The sequence below is a fragment of the Microcebus murinus genome, chromosome X (genome assembly GCF_040939455.1).
Source record: "Microcebus murinus isolate Inina chromosome X, M.murinus_Inina_mat1.0, whole genome shotgun sequence".
NCBI classification, from domain to species: domain Eukaryota; kingdom Metazoa; phylum Chordata; class Mammalia; order Primates; family Cheirogaleidae; genus Microcebus; species Microcebus murinus.
This window is the reverse complement of record NC_134136.1, coordinates 45,059,657-45,085,730: the sequence shown is the minus strand read 5'-3', so window position 1 is coordinate 45,085,730 and position 26,074 is coordinate 45,059,657. Positions and strand designations below refer to the sequence as shown.

The following is a 26,074-nucleotide window of genomic DNA, read 5'->3' as shown; positions in this document are numbered from 1 at the left end:
TAATATAGGTACATAATAATTATTGAATAAGCATAGTGGAGAAACTAATGATGCATTCCTGTTAACAAAGGTGAATTGAGTACACTGACAGGTAAAAGGTAATAATGTAAATTCCATGTGTATTTTGAGTTCTTTGAGTATTTGAAAAAGCCCAAAATGTGCTGTTATTTTTAGTTCTAGCAAGTTTTTGAGTAGCTGATTATTCTCAAATTTACTTAAAATCTACCACTAGAATTTCAGTGTATGTAAGTTGAAATAACAAGTCAGCAATGTTGAGCTCTCAGATCCTAGATCAGTTTACCGGTAGCCAAAGAGAGAAATACTCAGAAACATAAACAACTACTGTCTCCACAATCACCCCATCACTTCCTTAAAAAAAAATACAAACAGCAAAAAAACGACAATAACAAGAAAATCAAAACAAACAACAAAAAAAACCTGGTTGCTAAGAGCAAACTCCTTGTATTTTTCCAAGTAGGAGCCTGGAATTATAAGTAGAAATGGCAAAGGAAAAAGTGTAAAAAGGTGGCCCCAGGCTGTAACTGTCAAGAAGGCAAAGAAGGAAGAGAAGACAGGCAAGGGGAAAAACAGGCTGGACCACTTAGAAGAGCAATCCCATCAGAGTTTGGAAGCAGTTTAAGACCGTGGTTAAAAGCTTAGGCGCCAGAATCACACCACTTGGTATCCTGAGTCCTGCTCTGCCACTTATTAATTGTGTAACCTCGGCCAACTTGCTTAAGGTTTATGTCTCAGTTTTGTCACTTGTCAATGGAAATAATAATAGTATGTACCTTGTAGAGTAGTTGTGAGAGTCAAGTGAGTTGATAGTTAAGCGCTTGGCTCATAGTATACACTCAGCAAAATGTTAAACTGCTCTATTTGTAGTTGTTATTTTTCCCCTTTCTTAATACTCTGTGCTCCAGTAGGCAGGGGGAGAGATAAAGCGCTCCTGGAACTAGAGGAGTGATGAACATCTGTGTGAGAGCCTGGGTCAGGCTTACTTTGAGGTGTGGGTCCCACCGAGGTGAAGTGGCACGGCTTCGGGAGCACGCCCTTTGCCCAGGCCCTGTTGTGACTATGAGGAGGCCGAGGATGGGAGGATGGCAGTATGCATGAGTGGACCTCCTTGGAGTGGCTAACCCGGGGCGACCGCACTATTGTCCCTGGATACTTGACAGTTTTCACTTCTCCTGCCTCTTGGCTACCAGAAGCCATGTGGGCTCACACCCAAGCGTCCAGGTTACGGAGGCGTGAGGGCCACTTAGCGGTCATCCCGCTTCTGGGCCCGGCTTTGTCACGCATTGGCTACAGCCCGGGAGTTTATCTCGGACCCCCACACACACTGTCCTAGCCCCAGCTCCCCCTGCCTCATGCGCAGGCGCCGCCAGGGCCACCCCCGCCGCCATTTTTCCCCCGCCCGCGCGCTCCCTCCCTCCACTCCCCCTCCCTCCACTCCCCTCCCTTCCCCTGCCTTCACTCCCCCTCCCTCCCCAACTGGGCTCCCGCCCCCCTCCCTAACACCCCCCTCCCGCCCCTGGTGAGGTCAGGCGGAGGCTCTGCCGCTGCGGCCGCAGCAGCTCAGCTTCTGTTCCCAGGAAGCCTGCAACGGGGACTTTTGAAAATAACTGGAGCGGCAATCGGGTTAGGGTCCGTGTTTTCCGCCTGCGCGAGGACAGGATAAAGTGCCCAGGGCAAGAAGGGGTTGCGGAGGTGCGGGTGCTGGTGCCTCGCAGAAGGAGGGAGCCCCGGCTGCACCGCGCCGAGTCTCTGACTCTCTCTTCGGCCCTCGGAGCGCAGCAGCTGGCGGACGAACGACGGGACCCTGGGACGCGACAAGCAAGGTGAGACAGAGTCCTGAAGTCACAGGATCTCTATCCGCTGCATCTTCGCCTTTGGGACCCGGCGCTGCGCGCCTGTGAGCCGCAAGGAGCTGCGAACTGCCCAGGGGTACAGGGACAGGGAACCAGCTTCGCTCTTTGCCCGGCTCATCTCTTTTTCTCCCGCGTGCTGGTGCGCGCCCTCATCCCTACACCTCCGCATCTCTCTCTCCTGGTCCCTCTGGCTCCGCCGGACGCCTGGGTTCTTCTAGGACTCCAGAACCCAGTCTTCCTGTGCTTCTTGTCATCTGTCCAAGATCTTCTCTGGGCTTCGTTGTCGCTGCCCTGACGGTCTGGGGTTCCTTTGCCTGCCTCAGCTCCACTATCTATTGCCCTCTAACAGTTTCTGCTTTATGCCTCCTAATCTTTCCTTCCCTCAAAATCTGCTAACTTGAGAGGCTCCTCTGTTGGCTTCCAAGTCGGGAGCACACTCCTCTTCTTCCTTGAAGCTTTTACTTACCTTCTTTTTTTTTTTTTTTTTTTTTTTTTTTTTTTTTTTTGGTTATGTAGTCCATCTGTGAAACTTACCTTCTTTCTGACGGTCTTCAGCTCTTAATGTCTTGGCTTTTTTTTTGATTTAATCACTGTTGACTAATGATTTTCTTAGAGGTTTATAATCTAGCCTATGGTTTAATGAAAGTGATGGGATCACTCCTTTGCTAAATATCCTTACTATTCCTTAGCGAGGAAACTTTAACGTTTCTTTCTAGGTTTCAATAACTTAGCGCGAAAACCATAGCCGCTTGAAATGTATGTATATATCTTTGTATGCAATCGTCGTACATAGTCCTAAGTCTGATTCTTCCCCAGCTGCTGAGCAGGCCTGAGAGAGAGGTAATTGGTGGGACTTGTGATGCCTGGCTTCATTTCCACATCTGTAAACTAAGATGTTCATCGTTTTAATGCAGTCGGGACTTCAGTGGTTTGGGATAAAGTCGCTCAAGTTAGCATAGGCTGGTTACTAAACACATTGAATGGTAATTAAAAGACTTTGTGATTTAAAACTGCCTCAGTTTGGAGGGCACCTGCTTTTTGTTTGTTTGTTTAAAGAAGCCACGATTTCTTAGTGTAGATCTTTTATTTGTATAAACTCTCAAGAAACACCATTTTAAAACCATGTAGTTTATTTTTTTAAAAAAACACTACTCTTAGCAGTATCACTTCCTTCCCATGCAGTTGCAGTGTTAGCTCCCATACAGAGAGAGGTTCATTTGCTCACTTGCATGCTGCAATTAGTGTGTGAAGAAAACTGAATGGAGAAGCTCAAAGTAGAGGCAAATACCAGTCAGCAATCTCATGCTGACATATACATCTGTGTTTTTGGAAATAGGTTGTATCTACTGCCCAAATCTGAAAACTGAGAAAATGAAATAATCAAGCAGTTATGATGCCATTTTACATCTAAATATATTAGCTCCTTTGACTGCAAGTTCTTATTAATATCCTTAGACTTAACAGTGATAAAACGGTTTGCTTGATGTGTGACCAAGTGTTGCCATTGACACACTGTACACTAATTGGCTGCAATCTGAGAATAAACGAAGTTGTGAATGAAGATAATGTCTAAATTCCACCGTCCTGGTAACACTTTTTATGGCAGTGAGATGAGAGTGGTTTCTGCTGCAAAATCAAATGATGTATTTTTAAAATGGATAAATAAAAGCCCCAATTGCCCAAGGTTTTTAATCTGCCATTTCTACAAGCACATTTTAAAAAGTGTGCTTTGACTATATAGGGTTCAGTTGATGTTCTGAAGAAAGGTTTCATTAGAACAGTAAATGCTTTTGATTATCAGTTTAGTTAGATAACTTGAAGATGATTTGTAGTTTCCCTATTCATTTGATAAATTCCTGAGTTTACTTTAGTTTTATTAAAAATGCAATGTAATAGGGAAAGGATACTTATCCTAATAGGCTCACCTTTCTAATGCTGTGATTTTCTTGGTAACACATTCTCAAGAGACATACAAACTTGCAGCTGTTTCAAGTAAAAGAGTTTATAACATTTTGTTACTTTTTTCCTTTTGAGATTATTATTTAGTAAAAGCTAGGATTGCCACTTATGTGATTGTATAGTAAAACTATTTATGTTTCTTAGGAAAAAAAAATCAAAGGTGGATGCGAGTTAGCCATAGGCATTTGGCTCAGAATCTTCAATATAAATCAATATGTATGTGATAGCCCACCTAGTACACTTAGAACAGGGGTGGGGAACCTGCAGCCTTAAAGCCACATGTGGCCTTCTAGGTCCTTAAATGCAGACTATTGACTGAATCCAAATTTTACAGAACAAATCCTTTTATTTTTATTAATACATTTTTGTCTTTTATATTTTTATTTTAAAAATGAATGTATTTAAAATGCCAAAGAATAAGATAAGTTTCAATGAAATAATCCTCTCAAATTGACCAGCACAATTACCACATTAGTAAGCCATAAGGGCTAAACTGATGGCTGCTACGCTCATGATTTAGTTCTAACTTCCCGTGTCTGACTGGCACCACTACCATATGAGGCTGGTTGTCCAGAGTTTATGGGGCTCAAGTATGCTAGTCTGTTATCAGCTTATGACAATGGTGTGCTGTGTTTCTGTTTGAAGTGTAATTTGTGAATAGTTGAAAAGCTTGACAGCATTTTTATATTCTGTCTGCTTAACGCCCTATCATGTCAAAGAAGACCAAGAGAATCCTGAAGGAAGAAAACACATTTTTAAATGAGGATTGGGAATTGCAATATTATCTTGTTTCTGCTAAAGATAAGATGATCTGCTTGCTTTGTGATGCTGCAATATAAACATGAAAGAAGTCCAACACTCAGCAGCATTATAACACTCATAAGGACCAAAATATTTTAAATTAGATGGAGCGGTGTGGAAGGTTGTATTGTAGAAGTTAGAAGATGAAAGCAAAAGCAAAGCAAAGTCTTTCAAGCAGCAATAAGACCTGTAAATAATGCCACCAAAGGAACTTATAAAGTAGCTCACACACCTAGGGGGAAAAGGGAAGCTATCCAGTGATGTAGAAATCGTGAAAGAATGCATTGTTGAAGTTGTAGGATGCTTAGACATCGATAATGTTTCAAAATACAAACAACTGCCTCTTTCAAGGAGAAGCATAACTGATCAGCAGCGTGAATTAGCCTTCAACTTAACAGAACAACTTCATGTACTACTTCAAAAGGAAAATATATATGGTTCAATAGCTTTGTATGAATCAACTGATACTATTGACTTGGTGCGGATTTTGTACTTAATTCGGTTCATAACAGAAGATTTTCTTTGCTACGAAGAGTTATGAGGTTGGTACAAAAGCAATTGTGGTTTTAGCGCTGTTGAAATTTGCCATTTGATATTGGAATACATTCTTAATAAATGTGGTTATGTTATACATCATTTTAATGTGCATTTCTTGCTTTATGTTTTTTTGCTAATGACTTATTACTTGCTGTTTATTTTATATTTATTTTAGACTACGGAAATCATGTTAGGCAAAAAACAAATTCCAGCGATTTTCTTATTCACATTCAAAAGGGGTTATAAAGCAGTGGAGACAACTCGCAATATGAACAACACATTTGGCCCAGGAACTGCTAACAAATGTACAGTGCAGTGGTAGTTCAAGAAGTTTTGTAAAGGAGTCGAGAGCCTTGAAGATGAGGAGCACAGTGGCAGGTCATTGGAAGTTGACAATGACCAATTGAGAACAATCATTGAACCTGATCCTCCTAAAGTATATGAGAAGTTGCCAAAGAACTCAATGCGACCCTTCTATAGTCATTCAGCATTCGAAACAAATTGGAAAGGTGAAAAAGTTCGCTAAGTGGGTGCCTCATGAGCTGACTGAAAATAAAAAAAATGATTGAAGTGTCTTCTTTTGTATGCACCAATAGCAAACCATTTCTCGATCAGATCGTGACACGCGCTGCAAAGTGGATTTTATACAACTGGCAGTGACCAGCTCAGTGGTTGGACGATGACGAAGAAGAAGCACCAAAGCACTTCCCGAGGCTGAATTTGCACCAAAAAATGTCCTGGTCACTGTTTGGTGGTCTGCTGCTGGTCTGATCCTCTACAGCTTTCTGAATCCCAGCAAAACCATTACATCTGTGAAGTATGCTCAGCAAATTGATGAGATACACGGAGAACTCCAACACCTGCAGCTGGCATTGGTCAACAGAAAGGGCCCAATTCTTCTACATGATAATGCCCAACCAACCACACATTGCACAACCAATGCTTCAAAAGTTGAACAAATTGGGCCATGCGTGGTGGCTCACATCTGTAATCCTAGCACTCTGGGAGGCCGAGGCAGGTGGATCATTTGAGCTCAGGGTTTCGAGACCAGCCTGAGCAAGAGCGAGACCCCGTCTCTACTAAAATATAGAAAGAATTTAGCTGGACAACTAAAAAGATATATATAAAGAAAATTAGCTGGGCATGGTGGCACATGCCTGTAGTCCCAGCTACTCGCGAGGCTGAGGCAGAAGGATTGCTTGAGCCCAGGAGTTTGAGGTTGCTGTGAGCTAGGTTGACGCCGTGGCATTCCAGCTTGGGCAACAGAGTGATACTCTGTCTCAAAAAAAAAAAAAAAAAAAAAAAAAGCTGAAGGAATTGGGCTATGAAATTTTGCCTCATCTGCCATATTCACCTGACCTCTCACCAACCAACTACCACTTCTTCAAGCATCTCGACAACTTTTTGCAGGGAAAATGCTTCCACAACCAGCAGGATGAAGAAAATGCTTTCCAAGAATTTGTCGAATCCCAAAGCACGGATTTTTATGCTACAGGAATAAACAAACTTACTTCTCGTTGGGAAAAACGTGTTTATTGTAATGGTTTCTATTTTGATTAATAAAGATGTGTTTGAATGTAGTTATAATGATTTAAAATTCACAGCTAAAACCGCGATTACTTTTGCACCAACTTAATACTGGCTTTGGGCACTCTTGCAAACAGAATGCAGGGAATAGATATCTTCAACAACTTTCAAGATAAATGTCAGGAAGTTGGACTGAATTTGGTAAATTTAGTCAGTGTATGTAACAGCTGGTGCACCTTCCATGACAGGAAAACCTGAAGGGTTTATTGCACAGATTAAAAAAGGGTTAAGAGATCCAGATGCTCTCATTTCTTTTAATTGTATCTTGCATCAGCAAAATCTCTGTGCTAAACCTACTGTTTTAAGTGACACTTTGCAACAAGTGATAAGTGTTGTTAAGTATATTCTTGCAAATGCAACACGGCATCATCTGTTCTCTAACATGTTAAAGTTGAATGAGGAGGTATTCAGTGTGGATTTGCCCTATAATTCTAAGGTGTATTGGTTATCACAGGGACAGGTGTGAGCCTAAATTTTATCTCTGTGAGAACAGATAGTTAAATTTTATGAAGAACAGAATCAGCAATGTGAATTATTGAAAGAATATTTCTTTAGGAATGCAGCATTCTGGGTGATATCATGTCAAATCAAAATGACTTGAATATTTCTTTGTAAGGTAAAACTAAGTCTATATATGATATGTGGCAAAACCCCCAAGCATTTCAAAAAACAAAGCTATCTTTTTTTAAAACACTTCCTCAAAAGGAAACTTGGGTTGAACATTTCCCCAGTTAACAAAGGTAATTGATGAGCAGGATGATATATGCAAATGTTTGAAGACTATGTAGCTGTTATAGAAATATTAATTGGAGAATACAAAGAAAGGTTCACTGACTTTGAAAATCATGACATCTCATTCAAAGTAGCATGTCAGCCTCACCTAGTTGATATTGCCAAGGCACCTAAAGAACTACAGATGGAATTAATTGATCTCTCAGTAGAGAGACATTTTAGAGTCTTTGTTTGATGCAAAGAAAGATCCAGTTGAAATATGGAAAAATGCAGTAGAACACCCATGCCTTTGTCAACATGCCCCCCCAAAATGCTTTCTTGCTTTTCAACCATTTATTACTATGAATCTACATTCTCCTACCTAATCCAAATGAAGACACCCTCAAGGTCATAAATGACTGATACCCATATAGAGGATCAAGTGAAACTGTGGACCTCCATGCTGCAACCATATATTCAAATGCTTCTAACAAATGCCGACTCAACAAAGTCGTTACAAGGTTGGGTAACTTTAACAAATAGATTTCATTTTTGAGAGTATTAAGTACTTAGTAGTTAGATTTTTAGAAAATAATGTATATTTTTAAGTATATCTAATTGAAGTTTCTTAAATATGGCCTTATTTGATTATAGCTAAATTAATGTGGCATTCCTACATGAAAAGCTCCCCAACACCTGATCTAGATTATCAGACTGGATATTTCTGACGTTACTAAATGTAACTGCAGTTTGCTATTGGCTTATCTTCTCTCTCATTTTCTCTACATTTTAAATTATCTTTCTTTGTATAATTTGATGGCAGTAGTGAAATGAGACTAATCAATTTTCAAATTGTTTGATTTTTATTGTTGCTTCATAAACTACTAAAACCTCAGCATATTTTTTTTCTTAAATCCATTGGTTGAAACCAATCATTTTTATTGCTATTAAATAACATAGGAATTTTTCAGGAATAATCAGATTTCAGAAAATGTAGAAAGAGTATGGAAAAATTAATAGCCCTAGAGAAAACATCTCAAAATTAGAAAAATGACTTTCTCAAGTTACTGTTCATAACAGTTAGGTTTTTTAAGTATTCATTCACTTATAGTGCATTCTATAAAATCTGTTGGGTACTTTCTGTGTACCAAGGCACTGTATTAGGTACAGTGATAGACCTTGTAAGGCATGATCCTTGCTTTTGTGGAGTATTACAGTGCTTATACTCTATCAGAGAATATAGACAATAAACTACTAAACAAATGAAGGAGATTCTTATAGATTATAGAACAATGAAGAAAATAAGTAGGGAAATGTGATACAGAGAACTGGGAAGGACCTCCTTTAGCAAGTGGTGGTCAGAAAGGCCTCTCAGAAAAGGTGATGTTTGAGCAGAGACCTGAAAGAGAAGAGAGAATGGGCCTACCTTGTCAAAATCTGGGAGAACATTGCATAGAGAACATTGTTGCAGAGAGAAGAGTAAGAGCCAAGGCCTTGCAGGAGTAAAACAGACTTGGGGTTTTTAAATAACAGAAAGCAAGCCAGTATGGCTGGATCCTAGTGAACTGGCTGAGTTAGTGCTTAAAGATGTTGGAGAGCCTAGGAGTCTGATAATAGATAAATAAGACTTGTAGGTCTTGAGAAAGTATTTGGGGTTGATTCTCAGAACAATGGGAAGCCATTGAGGATTTTCTGTGGAAGGTCATTAGCTGAAAAAAAATTAGCCAGTGGAAATAAAAAAAAAAAGTTTTGCAAAGGATAAATACAATGTGTCCCTACTCAGTTGTTTACCTTGATCCCTGGGAATGAAAAAACTTTGACAAGTACGCTAAATGAATATGTAATTCAGTTTCTCTACTCTATTTAGGTAAGGGGGTAGGGGAATGGGAACTCTGAGGTGAATATGTTAAAAAACAGTTCACTTTCCACTGTAACATTGTTCATTCATTTTTTTTTGTCTTTTTGTCTTTTTGTTTTGTTTTATTTTCCACTGTCACATTGTTGCTTGTGCTGCAAGGTAAGTTGTCGCCAACTTTATTAAAAATTAGATCAATGTTCAGTTTAAGAATTTGTTTTTAAAAGAATGATGTTTTATTTTCTCATAGAAATATGTTTCATTTGGAGGGCTGGAAGTTTCCTTTGTGTATAAAGGAATAACTTAGAATTTAGAAATGTCTTTTGGGATTTTTAAGAAGAGTTTTCCTTCAGCTGGTGCCTCTCCAACATTTTCAAATTGCCATACCTTTATTTATTGAGAGATTAGGATTATCCTGTTTCTTGAGGCTTAAATAAGTTTTATTGCTGAAGCAATCCACCTTTGAGGTCTAGTTTATCCCAAATAGGAACACAGATGATTGTTGATATTCCATAGGGTAAATTCTAATATTGTGGAGGAATAACCTGCAAAATTACCTTCAGTGGCTCCTGTGGGGTCAAGTTCCCACTCTAACTCAAGCAAGCATCCTCCATAATTTGACCCCGGCCTACCTTCCCACATGTCCTATTACACTCTTATACAAATCTCTGTTGTTTTAAACTGATTTTCCCCAGTTTGGAACTTTTGTGCTTAACATTATTCCTGGTATAGGATAGGTGTATATTACGTGCTTGTTGAATGGATACCATTCCTTTATTTACTGTCATTTAAAATCCCAGTGCTAGTCAAGGAACAGATCAAATCTTAGTCTGCCTCCCTGCTGAAGGTAAACATGAGTTACAAACTTGCTCTGTTGTATCACTATATTTATTTGATGCCTGCCCATCTCCGTACTGGCTTCTGGCTCCATGAAGGCGACCTAGACCTTGTCTGGCTTGCTCATCGCTGAGTACCTGGCTCATTTTGAGTACCTGGCACATGGTATGCACTCTATAAATAGTTATTGGATAATGAATAAGTGCTGTCTTATGATGTTTCTTCTATTTTTTTTTTGATACTTAGATCATTTAATGCTGTTTTACTTTTTGCATGTTTGCCTGGTGTTCTGAAATGGTTTCTGAGAGAGGTCATAGGACACACTTGTTAAGAGAACAAGCTCTAGAGCTAGGCTGCCTGGGTTCCAATTCTGTCTAGGAGACTTAATAGCTATGGGACACTGGGTGAGTTAGTTAACCTCTTTGTACCTCAGTCATCTCATCTGTAACATAGGGATAATAGAACTTACTTCTTAGGGTACTTGTAAAGATTACATCAGTTAGCCAGGCCCACAATTTGTACGTAAAAAAAAAAGAAGTTCTGAAAACCAAAAAAAAAAAAAGAAAAATTATTTGGTAAGTTAGATGACAAAACACAGGTATCAAAACCTAACTTGAACTTACATGAGGGTATTTATAGTCTCTATTCTATTTAATGTTAATCTTTATTTGGTTTTGTTGTAGAATAAATAATATGTTTATGGAATAGTGCCACAGATCCTAATGGAGTATTACATAATGTATAGTATATGCAGGTTATTTCCTATCTAAAAGTCTGGACATTTCTAAATTTGGACACACATCTGGCACCAAGATTTTCAGATAAGATTTTGTATACCTTATGGTAAAGTGCTTAAATCAGGGCCTTGCACATAGTAAGCTGTTGCTGTGGGTGGTAGAGATTAGAGAGGTAAATGAACTACTTTATCTTTCCCAATTCCTTGCTCATAATGGTTACCATGTAAATGGTTACCATGTAAATATGTGTGGATTTATTCATGCAACAACTCTGAATAGAGAGGGCTGGCTGTATGGTCCTCATATCACAAGAAAACAGATATGGCAGAGTCACATGATTGAAATGAGCCAAGATCCAAGTCTGTCAGTATTCTCTTATCTATTACCATTAAGAGTAGTTATTTTTTGTTTTTCTTTTTGTTATTTAAACCAAACTATGCTTCTTTAGGATAAGAGAATCTTTTGGGGGAGTAGGGGGAGATTCAGTTAAGAACTTATATTAAGTAAGATACTTATTAGACATTTATTCTTTGCAGTTGCTAAACATTTATTTAACTCTTACTGTGTATAGGAATCTGTATTAAAAGCAAGAGAAAAGTATATAACAAATGAGACATGGCCTTCAGCAGCTCCAGTACCACGCATGGTTACGTGGGAATGTGAGCGTACATTACAGCATTGCAGTTCTTTATTTCCTCTGTAAACTTGACATCATTAATATTATAGATATAAAAAGGAAAACCCAAGAGTTAATTAAACTCTTCTTAGTGCTCACTTTTATGAATTGGGCTTTAATTATCCTAACTGCCCCCCGCCCCCACAATGTTATCGCCGTATGGCATGTTGGCAACCTTTTATTTCTAACTAAATGTAAAAAAAAAAAGTTTTCTATTGATCTCCTTTATCAATATACAATTGATATATTTTCTTTGTTATTTTGTTTTTGTGGGGTTGCCAGTAATTACGTCTCAAAGAATTGTTCTGGAATGCTCTTGTGGTTGGAAAGTAGTCCTGGAAAGCATTTTGCCAGTTTGTTCAACAAATATTTATTAAGTTCCCATTATATTCCAGGCATTGCACTCATCTAAACAAATCTATTCTCTGTCTGGTGCTCTGTCCACTACTTTGGGTCCCTCAAACTGGAACACATGTACTGAGTGAGCAGGGTGGTGACATGGGAGTGTTCCTCAAGATCTACAAAATAAAGCAGCTTATGTTTCTTTCTTTTTTTTTTAAGCATCTCTTTTACACAGAGATTTAGAAGAATATTAATTGGTAGCTAACTTAAAATATTTAAAAATATTTCAACAAACTCTGATACATTGTGCTTTAGAATGCAATATTTATAGAAAATTTGAAGTAAAACCCAATACTTTAGAGAAAGTCTGTTCTTTCAAAGGAAGCTGTGGTAACCTTGGGGTGACTCTTCACATTTTTTTTTATTTCAGTGTATTATAGGGGTACAAATGTTAAGGTAACGTATATGCCCTTGCCCCCCCCAAGTCAGAGCTTCAAGCGTGACCATCCCCCAGACGGTGCACATCTCACTCATTATGTATGTATATACATACCCATCCCCTCCTTCTATCTGGTCAACACCTGATAAATGTTATCTCTATATGTCCACTTAGGTGTTGAACTAGTTCAACCTACACATTTTTATAGCCTTAAATTCCCATGATGACCTGTGGGAAGGGTAATGGATATTAATGTTTTTCTGTGTCCAGTTTCTTTTAGTTCAAGGGTACATGGTGGTTACTCTTGTTCTAATGGTCTAAAAATCTTACAATGTGTTTAATTCTAACAGAGTTTCTCATGTCAGTGGGTAATGGCTAAGAGTGACAGTGAAGGATCTGCCAAGGGACTGAGAGCTTCAGAATAGAGGTTATTAGAACCCAAGGACCATGAACTTAAAGTAGCACAGTTGATGGGGCCAGAGCTTTGCCCTGTTCTGTGTACACTTGCCTGTCTCAGAGATTTGAAGTTCATTTTTGCTAACTTTAAAGATGCTTTCATTTACAAGACATTCAGCATACAAACTGCTTTGTTAATTCCTTGCCACTGAAATAGTTAATACTAGAAGAAACTTGACAAGGATTATGTGCTTTAAGGTTGATAAAAAGTTTCTACAGTTTGAGATGGTTTTGAAAATGGGCCAGCAGTGCATTGGAGGAATGCCTGTTACAAAGTGATGGTTTAATTTGCTCCATATGAGAAAGATGAAGAAACAGACAAGTGAGGAAAGGGGGTAAAAGTAAATGGTGGTGGTGGGGGGTAAGTCAAACACTAAATCTTTCAACTGATTTTCATTATTGCTGTCCCACTTTCATTGTCCCATGCCAGACACAGTTCACAGGGCCTGACATTGTTTTACTGTTGTGCTACTGCTCAAAGCTTGCAAGGATTTGAATATAGAGGATAGTGATTAAGGGATAGTCTGTATATTCTATGTGTGAAGTGCTTTTATAGTCTATTCAGTAAAAGGGAATAAGAAAGTTTTGCTTCCTGGTCCCACTTTTTAAAAACACTATACATTTCTAAAGAATGTTTCAACAAAGATTCTGTGTTCCACTCTTGGATATTTCTTAGTGGGAAGGAAGTAGTATTTAATGGCTAAGATCTTGGGCCCTGGAATCACAGGCTTGTGTTCAAATCCTGACTCTTCCTCTTATTGGGCAACTCATTTCACCTCTTTGAGCCTTGCTTGTCTCCTCTGTAAGCTATCTAATTTGGCTGTTTTAAGGTTTAAATGAAATAATGCATATAAAGTGCTAAGCACAGTTCAAGCCACATACTAGATATAACTATTCTTATTATTGACTTTTTTCATAGATTTGTGGCTGAAATAGTTGAAAACTTGGAGCATACTATGGGAGCTTTGGCATATGAAGCAGAAATATGAGGGAAATTGGGTATCTTCTTTATTTATATTGTCTTAATCCCAGCTGGAATGCTATTTTTTGAATGTGTATCTGTTAAATAGTGAGTAGACTGTTAAGAAATAACACTAGTTTTCTGGCAGATAAGAAAGTTTATGGTTAATGCTTGGCTTATTACTTACTCAAATATGGCATCACATTGAATGCAAGAAAAATGTCAGTTTTTAATACAGTTAACCCATATATTAAAATATGATACTATGTAGTTTAATAGGATTTTAAATTTTGATATCCATTTTGAAGGAGAGTAGAAATGCAGGAAAATGTATATTAAAAACAATGTCTTTTAAACATGAAAACATTTGGTTTTCTGATAATCACAGAGGTCACACATTTTCCTGTTTATCTCCAATTATTCCAGATTTCAAGTGCCCAAAGAAGAAAATATTGAAGCCTTTATAATACTTAAGCCATTGGGAAGAGGTATAATTCTGTTTGAGTAATGTTTTTTAAATAAACTTTGAGTTGTTATGGTTACCTTAAGCTTTTATTTTAGTTACTCTAGCAGCAAATGAAATAATACCTTAAGAGATGATAAAAATGCCTTAGCAGTTTTGATAAATGAATAGATATGCCTAAATGAGTTACTGAGAGCAGCTTTAGGTGTTGGAGGGGTAGTCTAACCTTTTGAGTTGAAAGTACATGCACATACCTTTCTTGCTCTCCTACATGATGCCCTTCCAATCTCAGACATATAATGAGACAGATGATCCTTGGGGAGCCAGGTTGGTTGTAAAATGCCACAGTCACAAAGAAGGGAAAATACTAGGTAACACATTGGTAACATACTGTATATTCACAGGTTTTTGTTACAGTTATTAAAATAGTGTGCATCCAGGTGCTTGAAAAACTTAGCTCACTATATTGATGAGATATATTATTTATTAGCAGTGATGCCTGTATTTATAAATAGTGATCATTGTCAGTATCATTTGAAGATGATAAAACAATGTTTGAAAGTATTTTTAGAACAGTTAGGCTTACTCTACCATTAGATAATAGCTATAGATAGATAGTGTTAACAGATAATGTTAAATAAAATTAATGCCCTTTATTTATAGAGCATCTTTCTTTTGAAGCATGATTAACTGTCCTTATTTTATTTACTCCTGTGGACTATGCAAAATAAGTTTAAGGAAGTTGCAGAAGGGTCACATCCTGGGAGGTAGAGCTAGGAGTAGAATGTAAGGCCCTTGGTTTCAGTGCTTTTGCATTAATGATATAAAAAGCTCCTTAGCCCAAAGGATCCTTTAATATCTCTAGACTTTCAATTAATGGAGTGAAACCAAAATGTCAATAGAGGAGACATGATCATTCTATATCTGTACATGTTCTTGTACAATTTGGTATTTATCGAAACAAGTTTTGAATTTATAAAGGAATTTCTTATGTGCCTTTAGCACCATATAGGTGCAGTATCTATTTAAACATTCATGAACAAGTGTTAGTTGGGCAATTATTTTTTTTTTTTTTTTTTTTTTTTTTTTTTTTTTTTTTTTTTTTTGAGACAGAGTCTCGCTTTCTTGCCTAGGCTAGAGTGAGTGCCGTGGCGTCAGCCTAACTCACAGCAACCTCAAACTCCTGGGCTCAAGCGATCCTCCTGCCTCAGCCTCCCGAGTAGCTGGGACTACAGGCACAAGCCACCATGCCCGGCTGATTTTTATATATATATATTAGTTGGCCAATTAATTTCTTTCTATTTTTATGGTAGAGACGGGGTCTCGCTCAGGCTGGTTTTGAACTCCTGACCTTGAGCAATCCGCCCGCCTCGGCCTCCCAGAGTGCTAGGATTACAGGCGTGAGCCACCGCGCCCGGCCAGTTGGGCAATTATTAATAAATGTAAAGCACTCTATCAAGAGGAATAAAATATATCCACTGCCCTGAAATAGCTTACAATCTAGCCAGGGGTAACAGAGAACATGACACAAATCGGTACCAGCTAATACTAATATTAATACCAATTATAGCACTCACTGTGAGTCTGGCACCATTCCAAGTGTGTTCTATGCAGTGACATATTTACACAACATAACAATGCTACAAAGTAGGGACTATTATTGCCACCACTTGACAGCTGAGAAAACTGAGACACAGAGGAGCTGAGTAACTTGCCCAGGGTTACGTACCATGGAAGAACTAGGAATAAAATCCATGCAGTCTGATTCTTGAGCCTGTGCTTTTAACTATAATTCTTCTCTATAATTCTACCTCTGACAGGGGGCATTATATAAGAGAGCATGGTAGCTAAAAAAGGCATGTTAGAAAACAGATTCTGGAGAAACAAGAGAAATGATTAGAGGAGGGTGTTAAAGTTGGCAAGATATTTTGAAGACAACACTTTTTAAGGAGGTCTCATTTAAAAGCAAGGAAAGTATTTCTGAATATTTTAATGTTCAAGACTGTGTGTGTGTGCACAGGTGTGTCTGTATGTATGTTCATTATGAACTGGAAAAAAACCTTAGAGGGTAAATCAAATTGAGGATCCTTCTATTGACAGCCAATCAAAGTTCTGTTTTTGTATACAATATTGGACTTCGCAAACCTGTATTTTAAAAAATATTTAACAACTTTATAGAGATAATTCACACACTACACAACTCATCCATTTAAAATTTACAATTCAATGGTTTTTAGTATATTCAGAGTTTGGAAACCATCACCACAATCAATTTTAGAACATTTTCATCATCTCAAAAAGAGAAACATGTTTTGAAACAAATGTGGTCACAAAGACAATGGAACTAGTGTGCGTATTGATATTACTGCTTCTGTACCAAAATGTTCATGATCTCTGCTCAGTATAACTCAGATCTTAGGCTGTTTTTTTAAAAAATTTTTTTGCAATCTATCTCCAAATTGATGTAGAACTCCTCTTCCTTTTAATTTAATTTTGATTAATGACTAGTCTTTTAAGGCTGCAGTACCCATCCCCTGGGCCACGGAGTGGTACCCGTCTATGGCCTATTAGGTACCTGGCCGCAGAGCTCCTCTGAATCCTTGTCCCCCAATTCATGGAAAAATTGTCTTCTATGAAACTTAGGAACGGGGGTGGAAGATGTGTGGGGAGGCACACAGCACAGGGAGTGAGCATCAGGGGAGAGAGTGAAGCTTCTGTTTTTACAGCCGTTCCCCATCACTCACATTACTGCCTGAGATTCGCCTCCTCTCCCCCCTGCCTTGCTCCATCCCTGGAAAAATTGTCTTCCATAAAACTGGTCCCTGGTGCCAAAAAGTTTGGGGATCACTGTTTTAAGGGATTATTTATCTGATTTTGAATTCTCAATTCAAATTGATTAAATAAATTTGTTCATTATGTATTTTTCATAAAGGTATTGCTATTAGTACTAAATAACAAAGCCAAGACTATTATTTAAAAACAAAACTCTTTCATATGGAAAGTAACATTCATAGAGTGTAGGGCAGGTGGGAGAGGGGAGGAGGGGATGAGTTAATCCACACCTAACGGATGTGGTGCATGTTCTCTCGGGATGGACACGCTTGTTGGGTAGTGCAAATGCAATTTATGTAACCAAAATGTTTGTGCCCTATAATACTGTGAAATAAAAAATAAATAAATAAAAAAGAACTGCGAAACCCATTAGTGTGAATGGCTACCTCCTTGTCTGTGTATGCTCTATAATGGGCCAGAGCCAGAGATGCCTGAGAAATTTTATGTGTACACACTTGTTTTTTTTGTTTGTTTGTTTGTTTTTAGTATTTCTAAAGGTTGTGCCTGATGTAGGTTACTAATGGATAAATGATTCAGGTAAAAGCAACTACCCCACGCATTTTTTGGCTGGGGTGTAATATTGGGGTGATGTGTTATGGAAAATGTCTTATAAAATGTATTCCATGATATTGTGTACAGATATTATGAAATAATTTGGAATATTAAAAAATTTTCAGTCACTGGCTTTTCAGCTACTCAGGCTTCACAGAAATATACAGTTAGCATTATAGTCAAGGACTACTTTTCTGTCTAGTTGGAGTTACCAAGCCAAACATCTGTGTGTGTGTTGGGGGAGGCAGGGTATTCCCAGGATTTCATTAAAGTAATAAGTTATAGTCAGTGTTATATTTCAGGCTACAGAATCACTATTTACTTTTCATTATTAAAAATAATCTTTAGACATAATTAGATATCTTAAAGAACATAGGTGTCTTTTAAAATGAGTTAATCTTAGGTTGGTCTCTTTTGCTACTTATGATTTTATCTACTTTTAACTTTACTACTTATTTTTTCAGAATGATTTTGAAATGTAGTTTTATACTTCCTCAGTATTTTTTTTTTTTTTTTTGGCCAGGAATACTGTGTTAAGAGTCAGTATTTTTTAATGCTTATTATATATATATTTGCGTTGAGTTTCTACTCAGGGGCCAAAGTAGTTGAACTTAAAGTGAGTTGATAAACTCAGTGATTTGCTGTGAATCTTAAGTGTATTTTTTATTTGCTTAGATGGATTCTCTGCTTTGCCATGTGTGATAAAGGTGTGATTGACCTCACAGCTATCGGGTAGGATAGAATCAGACAAGATGGCACTGCTTTCAATAGAAGAAGAAAATTAAGTACATTTTTATATTAATTATATGGAAGCAGATTTTATCTCTAAGGTTAATAGTTAATATCACCTGAAGTCAGGGAGTGAGGTACTATGGAGTTTTTTTTTTTTCAATAAGGATGCTTGGGTTTGAAATTTTGGTGTCTATATAATGATACTGTCTTTTAGAAGGGTTAGATTTTGCTTATTAAGCCATTGTGATATTGGACTATGTGAAAAGGGGATAGAAATATGCTCATTTAAGGCAAGCCAAATTAGTCTGGTATAAGAGGGCCATTCCAAATGAGATAGTGTCACACCAATTAGGAAAGATGATTTTGAGTAATGCGAATATTGAGTTTTCTATGACTTGAAATATCACTTATTGATTTTAAAAAATGAACTCATTATAATATACTTATAAACTATTACTTCACAATAGTTTGATTTTCTGCTTAAGTCAGTGCCTAAAGTGGGTTTAGCTTTAAATGGTTTAGAATGACTTTGCACTTGGGTTAGGTCCATCTACCTGTTTTATATGGATCTGCTTTACCTGTAGATGAAGGAGACTCACTAGCTTTACTTAGCCTTACTATGTAGGGCAGTACCTTATTTCTCTATTGAGAGAAAATGAGATATTTTATACAATTCATTCAACAAAAATTAGTGAGTACCTTCTCTGACCCAGGTGATGCAGTGGTGAACAAGGCAAAGTCCTGTCTTCATTGTATTAGGCAGTCACAGTATTCTATTCATTCTTTTTGTTTTTTAAGAACATTTCATCCAAAGGAATGGGAAAATGGGCAGGAAAAAACACACTCCTTCCATTTACACATACGATTTAGCATTTGCATACATCACATATCCCATTGGCCAGAACTTAGTCCTATGGTGACAGCTACAAGAGAGGCCAGATAATGTGGCTCTTTACTACATGGCCATGTGCCCAACAAAGAATTTTATTACTGTATGAGAAGCGAAGAACAGATATTGGGGGACAACTAACAGTCTCTGCTATACGTTGTCTCTAATATGAAACTTGAGTCTTTGGTCAATTTCATGACTTATCTGGAAATATTATCTCTTAAACAATTGGATACAAATTTGCTTCAGGGTAAAAACTCAAACTTGTCAGCAGGACATAAAAACCCATCATGACTTGACTCTTGCCTGCCCCTCTACCTCCCCTCTCACCCCTCCCAATGTTGCATTCTAAGTTGCAGCCTTACTGGGACTACTTGGCATTTCCCGGAAGTAGTCACAAATTCACACTTGCTACTTCTCCTAAAATGCTGACTACTTATTGTCCTTCAGGGATCAGTTTAGATGGCACCTCCTCTGGGAAGATTTCCTAGAGCCTTCTCTACCTCACAGCCCTGGTAGGAGCTCCTTCCCTCCCTCCCTTCCTTCCTTCCTTCCTTCCTTCCTTCCTTCCTTCCTTCCTTCCTTCCTTCCTTCCTTCCTTCCCTCCCTCCCTCCCTCCCTCCCTCCCTCCCTCCCTCCCTCCCTCCCTCCCTCCCTCCTTCCTTCCTTCCTCTCCTTTCTTCCTCTCCTTTCTTCTTCCTTTATTTCTCTCTCTCTCTCTCTTTCTCTCTCTCTTTCTCTCTCTCTCTCTCTTTCTCAACAGGGTCTTGCTCTCTTGCCCAGGCTAGAGTACACTAGCATGATCATAGTGCACTGCAGCCTCCCCACTCTTAGGCGCAAGTGATCTTCCCACCTCAGCCTCCCAAGTAGCTTGGATTACAGGTGCACACCACCACACCTGGCTTATGTTTTAAAATTTTTTTAGAGATAAGTTCTTGCTATGTTGCCCAGGCTGGCAACTCCTGGCCTCAGGCAATCCTCTTCCCTTGGCCTCCCAAAGAGCTGGGATTACAGGCATGAGCCATCATGCCTGGCCCTCCACATATTTTTTTTTTTTTTTTTTTTGAGACAGAGTCTCGCTTTGTTGTCCAGGCTAGAGTGAGTGCCGTGGCGTCAGCCTAGCTCACAGCAACCTCAAACTCCTGGGCTCGAGTGATCCTTCTGCCTCAGCCTCCCTGGTAGCTGGGACTACAGGCATGCGCCACCATGCCCGGCTAATTTTTTATATATATATATATAAGTTGGCCAATTAATTTCTTTCTATTTATAGTAGAGACGGGGTCTCGCTCTTGCTCAGGCTGGTTTTGAACTCCTGACCTTGAGCAATCCGCCCGCCTCGGCCTCCCAAGAGCTAGGATTACAGGCGTGAGCCACAGCGCCTGGCCCACATATTTTTATAGTATTGTTTGTGTCTCTCTTTACCAATCTTTGTTTTTAGTTCTCTGTCTCTCCTACTGGATTGTGAACTCTTTGAGGGCAGGGGTCAAGTCAGTTATCTGTGTAGTATGCCATGATACCTTGCCCAGAGTTGAGTTTATTTAATGTTTGTATATTTAGTTTACTAATTATGGCTCCTTGATTAAGCTGGCAGCTCTTCCTATTTGACATCTGAAAATTGCAATATTTAGAATATTTTCCAGTAGCCAGGACTGGGGTAATTTTATAATAGGTATAGGTAAAATCATATAATTTGGAATGAATATCAGATGACTACAAGAGGTGGTACAAGAAATAAATGTATAAGAGTTAGAAGGAGCCCTAGGGATCTTTTATTCCAATTCTTCTAATTTTAAAATGATATATAAGTACTGAAAAGAGAGAAGTTAAATTACTTGTTCAAGGTCCTCTAAGGAGCTTGCAATATTGTTGGACAGATCCTGCATATAGACATGAAAAAGATTGAGAAAAGTGCTGAAAGAATAGAAAAGGTTGGAATAGACATGGTAGGTTTGACCAAGAAGGTAGGCTTTAAAGTGATCCTTGGTGGCTGGGTAGGATTTTGATATGATAAGACATTCGGGATGTAGGGAATGTATAAATAAAGGTGTAAAGATAAAGTTGTACAAGAGAATTTTGGAGTCTCTTTGGTTGAATGGTATTTGCTAGTAATAGAGAAAGCAGAAAAATGGAGCCAGAAAATGGAGGGACTTGAATAACAGGCTGCTAAGGGAAACCATTGGCAATATTTGGTAGGTAAGTGATACAATGAAAATAATTTTGGGATGTTTTATCTGACTTACAAGTAGGCTGGGTTGAAGGCTGACTGGGTCATGAAATTGGCACATTGTCTAATACGCCAATTTAAAAATATGAACTTAGGACCCTGCCCCTCCTGCCCGAAACTCTGCCGCTCACCATGGCTTCCGAAGAACTGTACGAGGTTGAAAGGATTGTTGACAAAAGGAAAAACAAAAAAGGGAAGACGGAGTACTTGGTTCGGTGGAAAGGGTATGACAGCGAGGATGACACATGGGAGCCAGAGCAGCACCTGGTGAACTGTGAGGAATATATGCACGATTTCAACAGGCGCTACACTGAAAAGCAGAAAGAAAGTGCATTAACCGGAACAAATAGTACCTCTTCAAACAATGCTAGGAAACAAATTTCCAGATCCACCAACACCAACTTTTCTAAGACCTCTCCTAAGTCACTAGTGATTGGCAAAGACCACGAGTCCAAAAACAGCCAGTTGTTTGCTGCCAGCCAGAAGTTCAGGAAAAACACAGCACCATCTCTCTCTAGCAGGAAGAATATGGACCTAGCAAACTCAGGTATCAAGATACTTGTGCCTAAGAGCCCCATTAAGAGCAGGACCGTGGTGGACGGCTTTCAGAACGAGAACCCTGAGAAACTAGATCCCGTCGAGCAGGGTCAGGAAGACACAGTGGCACCTGAGGTGGCAGCAGAGAAGCCAGTTGGAGCTCTGTTGGGCCCTGGCACGAAGCGGGCCAGGATGGGGAGCAGGCCCCGGATACACCCACAGGTGCCTCAAGTGCCTGGCCCTGTGACTGCAGCCATGGCCATGGGCTTAGCTGTGAACAAGAAAAGAGTGACAGCCAGGAAAACGAAATTTATTGACAACAGAATAGACCAGCCTTTTGACAAGCGGTTCCGTTTCAGTGTGAGGCAAACAGAAAGTGCCTGCAGATACAGAGATATTGTCGTCAGGAAGCAGGATGGCTTCACCCACATCTTGTTATCCACAAAATCATCAGAGAATAACTCACTAAATCCAGAGGTAATGAAAGAAGTCCAGAGCGCTCTGACCACGGTGGCTGCCGCCGCCGACAGCAAGCTGGTTCTGCTCAGCGCAGTCGGCAGTGTTTTCTGTTGCGGGCTTGACTTTATTTATTTTATACGGCGTTTAACAGACGACAGAGAAAGAGAAAGCACTAAAATGGCAGAAGCTATCAGAAACTTCGTGAATACTTTCATTCAGTTTAAGAAGCCTATTTTTGTAGCAGTAAATGGCCCGGCCATTGGACTAGGAGCATCCATATTGCCTCTTTGTGATGTGATTTGGGCTAACGAAAAGGCTTGGTTTCAAACACCCTATACTACCTTCGGACAGAGTCCACATGGCTGTTCTACTGTTATGTTTCCCAAGATTATGGGAGGAGCATCTGCAAATGAAATGTTGCTCAGCGGGCGGAAGCTGACTGCACAGGAGGCCTGTGGCAAGGGCCTGGTCTCCCAGGTGTTCTGCTCCGGCACCTTCACCCAGGAAGTCATGGTTCGAATTAAGGAGCTTGCCTCATGTAATCCAGTTGTGCTCGAGGAATCCAAAGCCCTTGTGCGCTGTAACATGAAGCTGGAGCTGGAACAGGCCAATGAGAGGGAATGCGAAGTGCTCAAGAAAATCTGGGGCTCTGCCCAAGGGATGGACTCGATGTTAAAGTACTTGCAGAGGAAAATCGATGAGTTTTGATGGTCAGGCTGCCTGCTGGTGACAATGGAATTGGCTCCAAGTTGCCCTAATCCATCCTTGGCCTGAAACAAGTTCACCCATTGCTCACACTTGGGAGCAGGACTGGAAACATCCAAGCTATTTATTATCAAGGAGTTTTTAAGTACTATAACTTAAAAATAAACAACTACAAAGCTTCTTGGTCCAAAAAAAAATAAAAATAAAAATATGAACTTAATGGATTTTTGTTTTTGCTCAAAGGTCGAAACATGTACACCATCAATTCCTATGATAATTAACATAACAATGTCAGTGTTTTTCTAAATGGAAAAAGTAAGCCCAAGCAGCAAGCTTGTAATATTAGTAATGTGCATGTATTAGTCATGACATACTGTAGATAATTGTATAAACTCTCATGTTACGCCAATAAACTGTAAAAATTCCTGAAGTAATTGAGAGTGTGGTAGCAGCTGCAGGATCAGCTTGTGGTATTTTTTGTCATTCAGAGACTAGGCAAATTAACATGAAGTGGCATGAACCCTCCCAATGCATTTGGGTGTCATTTTCTTCACAAATGGTTTTTTAAAAAGTAAAAATGGTATATTGCATTTTGGTACAAAATACAAAGAACAACTAGCAGAGCTCTATATCATACATAAAACTTCATCTAAAAATGAAAAGCATGAGGGGAGAACGTTTAATTCATGTTCCTGTGAGAAAATTATGACTGTGTATAGACAAACAAAAATATACACACAGAGTAAGATTTGTTATATAAGTTATATAGCTCATTTGTATATATATGAGTATATTTCTTTAAGGGCAATAAATGTGTGGACCTGGAGGGGACCTGTGGATGGCTTTAATGCAGGCTTTTGAAAGTCTATGAGTTTCTAGCTTCAGATACGTATTAATACTTGTTTTTTTAAGGACCTATGTGAGAACAGTTTGTATTATCATTTATCTTTCTCCTAAGAATTACAGGGAAATTTTCAGTTTAATGAAGTTTCATTTAAATTGTGTTAATTTGAGTCTAGAATATTTGCAAAACATTTTTTAGGAACTCTGTCCCAAAAGTGACCTGTAAAAAATAAAGACAAAAAAACAGTATTTGTTTCAGATGGTGTACAATTAAATGCATAAATACCTTTTCCATAACATCTTTGTACTTCAGCATAATTTAAATTTATGTAGGCTTTTGAAAATTAAAAGCACTTAACAAACAAAAAAGTATAATTTTTCTATGATTTCTTTTCCTACTTTGTTGGCCCATCATATACTTTTTTTGAGTGTGTGACTGGCATGATGTCCTCGTTTCATCTATGTCATACTGTATTATAGAATTTCATTCCTTTTTAAGTCTGAATAATATTCTGTTGTATGTATATGCAGTACCACATTTGCTTATCCATTCATCCATAGATGGACACTTGTGTTGCTTCTACCTCTTGGCTATTGTGAATAATGCTGCTGTGAACATGGCTTTACAGATATCTCTTCAAGACCCTGCTTTGAATTCTTTTGTGTATATACGCAGAAGTAGAGTTACTGTATTACATGGTAGTTGTTTTTCATCCTTTTTATTTTTCCTGAGTCTCCTGAGATTCTATGATCCTTTTGTTTTCCTCTGTAGAATTGGTAGTAATGTCCTCACTTTCATATCTGACTTTAGATTTTTTTAAGAGATAGGGTCTCACTCTGTTGCCCAGGATGTAGTGCAGTGGTGCGATCATAGCTCACTGCAGCCTAGAATTCCTCTAAATGCTAATTTAATTTTTTTTGTAGAGAAGGGATTTCGCTGTATTTCCTAGGCTGGTGTCAAACTCCTGGCCTCAAGTGATCCTTCCATCTCGGCCTCTCAAAGTGAGCCACCATGCCTGGCTGCATCATATATTAATACTTCTTATGCCTATACAACAACATGAAAATCTGTAATAACCAGTTATTGGCATCATATGCCACTTTAAGACTTATTCTCATGATATTTAAGGGAAGTTATGCTATTGAAAGTGCCTTTAAAGACATACAATCAGTTCTGATGATTTCCTAGCTAAAACCTATTGAAAAACATTTTTTATAGTTCCCAATCTGATTAAAATCCTAATTGAAATACCTAAAATAATAAATTGCAATGTAGGATGTAATAGGAATCATTCAATATACATCAGCACCTGTCCTGTCTATCAATTACATGAAATAATACTTCCACAATGTGAACACAGAATTATAGAGTAGTTGTGGTTAAGTGTGGACTCTAAGTTTGACCTAAAATCTGACTCTGTCACTTCTACTTGTGTTTAACTCATTTCACAGAGTCATGATTTCCTCATCTCAAATGGGGAAGCAAGAGATTTTATAGGAATTAGATAAAATAATATATGTGAATGTTTGGCACAGTACCTAGAGTATAGTAAACTTAAATGAATGTTAGCTATTATTATTTTATACAAATATCTGGTTATCAAAGGAATTTTGGCTGTTAATTACAAATTTATTTTTTCATCTATTTTTTTTAAAAACATCTATATAAGAAGAGCTGAGTATAGTGGCTCACACCTGTAAGTACTTTGGGAGGCTGAGGTGGGAGAATCACTTGAGGCTGGAGAATCACTTGAGGCCAGGAGTTTGAGACCAACCTGAGCAACATAGCGAGACCCTGTCTCTAAAAAAATTTAAAAAAAATTAGCATTTAGAGGCATTTGAATTTGCAGTGAGCTATGATTGTGCCACTGCACTCCAGCCTGCATGGCAGAACAAGACCCTGTCTCTAAAATAAAATAAAAAAAAAAACAAATGAAAACAAAGCATCTATACATGAAGAAATATCAAAAGAATGAAGTAAATGACAAAAATCAGCCACTTAATATTTATCAAGTAGTAGGGGGGATTTTTATCATGAAAGTTACTTATTATTATTGTCAATTATTTGG

At 38.4% G+C, this 26,074-nt stretch overlaps 1 protein-coding gene and 1 pseudogene across 2 annotated transcripts in view; both read left to right on the top strand.

Moving 5' to 3' along the window:
* Positions 1-1,532: 1,532 nt before the first annotated feature.
* The window catches only part of KLHL13 (kelch like family member 13), a 184,427-nt gene continuing 159,885 nt past the window's right edge, over positions 1,533-26,074 (top strand). Inside the window, exon 1 of one of the 2 annotated variants that reach the window (XM_012791028.2) lies at positions 1,533-1,841. The gene's annotated coding sequence lies outside the window, so the exon portion shown is untranslated. The remainder of the gene's footprint in view (positions 1,842-26,074) is intronic. The other variant, XM_012791022.2, reaches the window with a different exon arrangement.
* On the top strand, positions 21,509-23,283 carry LOC105885787 (chromodomain Y-like protein pseudogene; annotated as a pseudogene).